Source organism: Triticum aestivum, chromosome 3A (genome assembly GCF_018294505.1).
Source record: "Triticum aestivum cultivar Chinese Spring chromosome 3A, IWGSC CS RefSeq v2.1, whole genome shotgun sequence".
NCBI classification, from domain to species: Eukaryota; Viridiplantae; Streptophyta; class Magnoliopsida; order Poales; family Poaceae; genus Triticum; species Triticum aestivum.
The window spans coordinates 739,697,689-739,705,996 of record NC_057800.1 but is presented as its reverse complement, the minus strand read 5'-3'; the positions used below and the strand labels follow the sequence as shown (position 1 = coordinate 739,705,996).

Here is an 8,308-nt window from a genome sequence, read left to right as displayed (position 1 = left end):
AGGGGGAGGTAAGGGGTGGCAAATTATCAAATTTGCCATTGATGTTGCGCGAGCACAGCCGTGCCCCCCCGGTCCTTCTCACCACCATCGCAAGCTTGCCACGTAGCTCAACAATGTAGATGGCATGCGCGTTTGGATCACCCTCTGCTGCCAAGTAAAGTCGATCCATGTCCCACTGGTTTTGTATAACCAGCCATTGGGGATCACTTTTGAACACCGCAAAGCTGCATTCTTTTTTTTGCGGAAATAATTCTTGTATTACTCAATCAAGGGGTACAATCATGGAGAACCACGTCCAAAACAACCTCAGGTCCTGATCCAAGCCAGACGGCAGTACGGCATTGGGTCCTACCAAAATTTGCTAGAATATGACAAGGAGAATTACAACTGCGGCATATATGAGTAATACAAGAACTACGCAAAGCCGCATTCGTCCAAGCCGACCTCGAACTGGATGATTTGCTTGGTACATGACATGATGCAATAAAGATCACCATTGCAGAAGGCAATATCCATGACCTCCCTTGTAGTAAATGTCCATGACCTCCACGCACGCTCCGAGTGAGCAAGCCCGCGGATCGCAACCCCATCTATATCTATACCTACTATTAAAAGGAGGTGATATTCTTGGTTTTGTCCCGTTTCGTTTGGTCCTGCTTCAATTAATTTCACATAAGCTATTTGGTTTCGTTACTTGCCACCCGTTTTGGCCCAACAGAGGAAGCCCATATGACGGCGCACTGTGGGCCAGGTCAGAGAAAAATAAAATTGTCGAGTCATAACCTGCCAACCGGCCACGCATAGTTTGTCTAACTGACCCAGCTAAAGATATGACTGAATTTTTTTTCTCCCGAGTCATAACCTTTTTGCTAGTATATACTTATCGGTGATGGCAGTTGGAGAGATGATTTCCTTCCTTGATTGATTCGGTTACAATGTACAACATATAAGGGAGGCGAGCGCTCCTAGAATTGAGGCATGCAGGCCACGAGCGCTACCGATCCTACAAAGTAGGGGTGGACTCAGCCACTTACAACAGATCATATACAAAGTGTACATTTACAGTTTAGCACCCCCCCTCAGCCGGAACGCCGTTTGGGAGGACGTTCAGGTTGGTACAAAAATCATGAAACACTAGTGATGGTAGCCCCTTGGTGAAGAGATCTGCGAACTGGGAACTGGACGGTACATGGAGCACGCGATCTTCACCGAGGGCAACACGATCACGAACAAAGTGTAGATCAATCTCCACATGTTTGGTCCTCTGATGCTGTATGGGATTGCTGGCGAGGTAGGAGGCGCTGATGTTGTCACAGTAGACGACAGTAGCTCGTGACGGAGGATGCTTGAGCTCATATAAGAGCTGACGAAGCCAGCAAGATTCAACAACGCAGTTGGCAACACCACGGTATTCTGCCTCTGCACTCGAACGGGACACGGTTGGTTGGCGCTTGGAGGATCAAGAGATGATGTTGGCGCCGAGAAAAACGCAAAAGCCCGAGGTGGACTTGCGAGTGTCGGGGCAACCCGCCCAATCAGCATCAGTATAGGCGATGAGATCCGTCGAGGAGGACTTGTAGAACTGGATGCCATAGTGTGAAGTGCCTTGGAGGTACCGAAGGATATGTTTGATGAGCTGCATGTGTGTGTCACGAGGTTCATGCATGAAGAGACAAACTTGCTGTACCGCATAGGCTATATCTGGGCGGGTGAGAGTGAGGCATTGGAGCGCTCCGGCGAGGCTGTGGTAGTATGTGGGGTTGGAGAGGAGGCGACCATCATAGGAAGGCAGTTTCGATGTGGTGTCGATAGGAGTGGAAACTGGCTTACAGTGAAGCATATTAGCCCGGTCAAGAATCTCAAGGGTGTACTGTTGTTGGTGTAGAAAGATGCTGGAGGATTTGGGTGTGACATTGATGCCTAGGAAGTGGTGTAGAGGACCGAGATCCGACATGGAGAACTCCCGTTTGAGAGCATCAATGATCGTGGCTAAGGTGTGGGTGGTGCTGGCGGTAAGAATGATGTCGTCGACATACACAAGTAAGTAAGAGATGGAAGAGCCACGATGAAGGATGAACAAGGAAGAGTCACTCTTGGCGGCAGTAAAGCCAAGGGATAACAAGAATGACTTGAAACGAAGGAACCACGTACGGGGGGCTTGTTTCAAGCCATAGAGGGACTTACGCAAGAGGCAGACGTGATCAGCGTGAGAGGGATCCACAAATCCGGCTGGTTGGGAACAGTACACCGTCTCTTTGAGGTCGCCGTGGAGGAAGGCATTTTTGACATCCAATTGATGGATTGGCCAGGAGTTGGATGTGGCAAGAGAGAGCACCACGCGAATGGTGGCGGGCTTGACGACCGGGCTGAATGTCTCATCATAGTCAATGCCCTCTCGTTGAGTGAAGCCGCGGATGACCCAACGAGCTTTGTACCGTGCCAAGGAACCATCCAGATGAAACTTGTGTCGGTAGATCCATTTCCCCGTGACAACGTTCACACCTGCAGGTTTAGGCACCAAAGACCAAGTAGAATTGTTGATTAAAGCATTAAATTCCTCTTGCATTTCATGGTGCCAATTGGGATCCCGGAGAGCAGATTTATATGTGGGAGGTATGGGAGAAATGGATGGCGTGGTGGAGTCAGCAAAAAAAAGTTTACGAGGCATACAGTAGCCGCGTTTGGCTCGGGTGATCATTTTGTGTGAGTTACGTGGAGGTTCAGCAGGTTTTGCATGGCGAGGGAGACGTGGCGAGGGAGTACTGGCTGTGCATGCCTCGGAGGCCGAGGCAGATTCGGTGGGACCCGGGGGTGAGGGCGTAGAGGGAGCAGGCGCGGACTCCGTGGAGGCAGGGCCGGCAGAGCCGACAGGCGCAGAGGGCGAGGTGGATCGCGCCAGAGGGGTGGGCGCGGGAGTCGAGGAAGGGGCGACGCGGGATCCGGGCGAGCTGGGCGGGAGACCGAGTCTGCTGGAGTGGTGGGGCCGGGCGGGGAGTGAAGGCCTGCGGGGGGCGGGGCGGTGCATGCGGGCGCAGGTGGATGGCGGGGATAGTACGAGGAGGGCGGCAGATCCGAGGAGGATGCTGCTGGGTTGGTTGGGCGCACGGGATCGGATGTGGCGGGGAGACTGTGTGGCCATGCAGGGGGCGGCTCATACGGAAAAGAGGTTTCATCGAAGATGACGTGAAGAGAAACAATAACGCGACGGGTGGCCAGATCATAACATCGGTACCCCTTGTGTTCTAATGGATAACCCAAGAAAATGCAGCGTGTGGAGCGAGGGGAAAATTTGTGTGGCATTGTGGCGGATGTGTTGGAGAAACAAAGGCAACCAAGAATGCGAAGATGGTCATATGTGGGATGAGTGCCGTGGAGAAGAAAGAAAGGTGTGTGATCCGCAATGGCACGAGAGGGGCGCCGGTTTAGGAGATAGGTGGCCGTGTGGAGTGCTTCAACCCAAAAGGGAGGAGTGAGGTTCGCTTGGAGAAGGAGGGTGCAGATGACGTCGTTGGTGGTGCGAATGAGTCGTTCGGCCTTGCCATTTTGGGGAGAGGTGTGAGGGCAAGAGAAGCGATAGACTACACCGTTTGAGGAGAAGAAGGAGCGTAGGGAGGAGTTGATGAATTCGCCACCATTGTCACATTGCATAGCCTTGATGATAACATTGTACTGTGTGTGAACAAATGTAAAGAAACGTTGCAGGATGAAAGATGTATCGGATTTGTTGCGCATGGGAAAGGTCTAAGAGTAGTGTGTGAAATCATCAAGCACAACTAAATAATATTAGAAACCGGAAAAACTTACAACGGGTGACGTCCACAAGTCACAATGAATCAGGTCAAATGGTGCAAATGTTTTGCTAAACGAGGATGAGAAGGGAAGGCGCGGTTAACGACCTAGTTGGCAAGCATTACATGGAGAGTGTGCCGCATTATTACAAGAGCTAAGAAAATCCTTGGCTAAGGTGGACAGAGAGTGCGCGCCGGGGTGCCCAAGCCGGCAATGCCACAAGTCCGGTGTGGAGATGGTGAGGGCGGCTGGTGGAGCGCGGCTATTTCCAAAGAAGGGGTAGAGATCGCCGTCGCTAGCGGAGATCAGGAGCACCTTCCGAGTGCGAAGATCCTTCACCAGAAAACCACAGGGGTAAAATTCAATAGAACAAGAGTTGTCTTTAGTAAAACGACGAACGGAAATAAGACTAGTGACGACGTTGGGAGAGACAAGCACGTCGGTGAGACGGAAGGGTGATGGGGGGAGAGTGGCGGAACCGGCGGCTATGACAGGGAGGTGATGCCCATTGCCGACAAGAATAGAAGAAGGAACATGCTTTAAAGAACAAGACTTGGTAATGGTACCTGGATTGCCTGTCACGTGTGAATAAGCACCACTGTCAAGGTACCACTCGGGGGCGGGGTTGGTGGGGAAGCCGCCGTTACTGTACGCCACATTGAGCATCGCGGCGTGCTCCCATGATGGCGGCTGGGCGGAGTAGTAGGGAGCAGGCGCCATGGGCGCAGGCTGGTACACGGGATATGCCTGCGCATGAGAGCCGGGGCGCGGCCCAAGCACGCCGGTGGCGTTGGGCGGGACCCAGCCAGAGCGCGGAGGTGGGAGAGCCATGCCATAAGGGGCGAAGTAGCCGGTGAAGGGCGCGAGCGTCGGTGTAGAAGACAGGCCTCGAGCAGAGTGGTCGCCGCGTCCACGCCCGCGTCCGCGGCCGTGGCCACGGTCGCCGCTATTGCCGCCGCGATCACCACCGCGGCCCGGTTGGGTGGGTGGCGACTGTGGGCGCCCATGGGGCCGCTCACTGCCCGCGGAGCGATCACCGCGGTCGGTGGGGCGGTTGCCAAGCCCGGCACCGCCGGAGGAGCCCCCGGTGTGGGAGGAGCCAGCGCCGGAGAAGGCGAACGCCGATGCGCTCTCTTTGGCCGCCCGTTGTTCCATGGACTCCTCGGCCAAGGCGACGCGAGAGAGGACGGTGTCGAACGGCATGGAGGAGGCCTGATCACCCAGAACTACCCGGATCGTGTCCAGGCGTTTGTCGAGGCCGTGAAGAAACTGGGTGGTGAGATCCACCTCAGTGACCGCATGATCGATATCGGCAAGGCCATCAGTGAGGAGCTTCATGCGACGGGCATATTCGGTGATAGAGAAATCACCCTGTTTGAGATTGCGGTATTGGCGGTTGAGGATCATGAAACGAGCCGCCCGATTTGCGAGGAAGAAGTCATGGATCTTTTTCCAGAGGGTGAAGATCGTGGTGGCGCCGACGACGTGGTCGACGAGGGGATCAGCCAGGGTGGCATAGATCCAGAGGGTGACATGGGCATCGAGTTCAAGCAGTTGAGCATTAGCATTGGGAGGGAGGGGCTGCTCGATGAGGAAGGAGACACCATAGCGGAGGAGCACCATGAGGAAGAAGGACTTCCATTTGTGATAATTGTGGGCAGCAGGATCGAGGAGAAACTTGATGTGGTTGGTGACGTGGTCATTGAATATGGGGTGACGAGGGGCCGGCGCCGGCGGCGCCGGCGGGGTAGTGGACTGGAAAAGGGGGGCGAAGTGGGTGCCCGCGGCAGCGAAGGTGGAGTTGATGAGGGAGGGGGTGGTACCGAAAACAAAGGGCAGTGAAGACGCCGGGGAGGTGGCCGAGGAGGTGCCGGCACCGGGCGCCTGGGAGGAGAAGGAGCTCGGAGAAGTGCCGGAGGTCGGAGCGGCGGAGGAGGAGGACGAGCCGGTGTCGGCCATTGGGAGGGTCTGGTCGCTGATACCAAGTTAGAGAGATGATTTCCTTCCTTAATTGATTCGGTTACAATGTACAACATATAAGGGAGGCAAGCGCTCCTAGAATTGAGGCACGCAGGCCACGAGCGCTGCCGATCCTATAAAGTAGGGGTAGACTCAACCACTTACAATAGATCATATACAAAGTGTACATTTATAGTTTAACAATGACGGCGAGGATACAACCGCTCAAGGTGGGCGGCTCGGAGAATATTACCTTTTGCGGGAAAAACGGATCACGGGTGCACCGCATCCTTTGCGTCGGAGAGAGCGCCACCTCGGCACCGGAGAAAAGGTTGATGATCCGTAACTGTTAATCATCCAAGAAGGCAGCCCAGCCACCACCGTGGCTGCCACCGACGGCCTCGCTTGGGAACGGGAAGCGCGGCAGGACAGCACCGTCCGCGAGGCCGTACACGTGCTTCTCCTTTTCGCCAGGGGCGGAGCTAAGGGGGGACGAGCGGGGGCCACGATCGAGAGAATTCTCCTGAATCGATAGGCGCCGATACACACGCACGGCACGCTCGCTGCGTGTAGCCGCCGGAAAGTTCGACCAGGGCATCCGCACAACGCATCAGGAAAAGCGCCGATGGGAAAATAGTCCTGGTGAGTCTCCTTGATTCTTGATTTATACTCCCTTCGTCCGGAAATACTTGTCTTCAAAATGGTTGTAAATGGATGTATCTATAACTAAAATAAGTCTAGATACAATCATTTCAAGGACAAGTATTTCCGGACGAGGGGGTACTATGCAATACCGATGAACTGGTCCGCATCTGGCTCCAGTAGACGAGCAACTTCTTGATTTAGATGGAATTGGTTAGGGCTGGCAATTTCTTGACTTATTAAAAAAAGGTACTGTTAATTTAGGCATGCGCTTATTCTATCATCTGAGTTTGTATTTCAGGTTGATTAGAAATCTACATATACTAGTTTGTATACATGATAACGAAATTAGTTGATATACAAACTACTGATCAATATTTGTCACAAGTAAAATTTACAAAAGCTAGAATCGAAAACGAACCATATTTCTATTGCAAAATAATTATTATCTTGCATTCCTTTTTGCATGGTCATTATAGAAAAAAGTATATGTTCGTTGTATTTTTCGCCCCCCCCCTATGTTCAAAACCTGGCTCCATCCATGCTTGTCGCGGCCGCTCAGGTCGAGGATCAGCCATGGGAGACGTGGCGGGTGTGTCGATGCGACGACGGCTCGCCACAACCTACACACGGCGGCGAAGCGGACGCGGTCGACTCGGCCGGCGAGCCTGGCATAGACCATGTCGAGGAGATCGTCGAGAAGCTGACAATCGTTATGGAAGATAGATATGAGTTGGATGGGATATTTTTTGGTGATACTCGGCATCTGATCTCGTAGAATGGGGCACTATCCCGATTCATGCACGGGCTTGAGACACGTATCACAAAGGTCGGTCTCACACTCAGAAATAAAGTGACCTCTCTCGCCACAACAGTAACACATCATCTTCTCCTTTTTGCGCGCCCACTTGGCGGCTCTATCCGCATCAGTCTTGTCAGCAGCCCCCCCAGCCCCCGTCACTAAGGGTTCCGTCAGCGGCATGTCCGCAGAAGTCAGAGCAGTCACCACATCCATAGCCTGCCAGGATAGCTCACTCGTCTGACCGAGAGGCTAGCGGTGGAGGCTAGAGGTATCGGTGCCTACCACCGCGACCATTGCGACCCCTACGATGACCTCGGTAGCCGCCTCGCTGCCTGTAGTCAGGGCCAGATGCCCCCTCGACAAAACCTCCCAGAGGGCCGTAGAATGGTCGCTCAGCTGACCCATCACCCCACTACTAGGGAAAACCTCATACACAGAACATTAGCAGTAGCGCGGGCTAAAAACGCACATTGGTGCTAATTAGCAGCAGCACGGTGTTTTAAACCGCGCTACAGATACAGTTATAGCAATAGCGTGCCCGAGTACAAAAGCGCTACTACTAAAATTCCCACGGCTTAGACGATAGGCTACACATAGTAGTAGCGATCTACATAGAACCGCGCTACCGCTACCTGTTTTGTAGCAACGCGTTTACGAACAAAGGTGCTACTGCTAACGAAAATAAAATTAAATGGAAAGCAAATAAAAAAGAGAAGGAATAGCAGTAGCGCTTGTTAAGTAACGCGCTATAGCTACCGTAGCAGAAGCGCACTTCCTGAAACGCGCTACTGCTACTTTTAACTTAACTGCGCGGTTCGTTCTTCCCCCACGACCACTTCCCCCAAATCCCTACTCCTCCGCTGTCGTCGCCCTGCATCGCCATCGGCCACCGCACGCGACCCGTCGCTCTCCGCACACCCTCGACGCCGCCCCCGCCCCCGACCGCGACCTCGACGCCGCCACCGACCCCGACCTCGACGCCCCCTACATCGCCGCGCTCCGCCGTGCGCCCGTCGCCCCGACCCCGACCCCGTCCCCGACCTCGACACCGCGTGCCCCTCTCCCTAACTCTGCCGGCGCCAGAGGTGAGCACGCCCTCCTCCTCCTCCCTTACCT

General features: G+C 54.0%; 1 long non-coding RNA gene across 1 annotated transcript in view; it reads left to right on the top strand.

Annotated features, from left to right (window-relative positions):
- Positions 1-5,949: 5,949 nt before the first annotated feature.
- The window catches only part of LOC123059616 (uncharacterized), a 24,723-nt gene continuing 22,364 nt past the window's right edge, over positions 5,950-8,308 (top strand). The window contains exon 1 of the long non-coding RNA XR_006427506.1: positions 5,950-6,390. This is a non-coding gene — a long non-coding RNA (uncharacterized lncRNA). The remainder of the gene's footprint in view (positions 6,391-8,308) is intronic.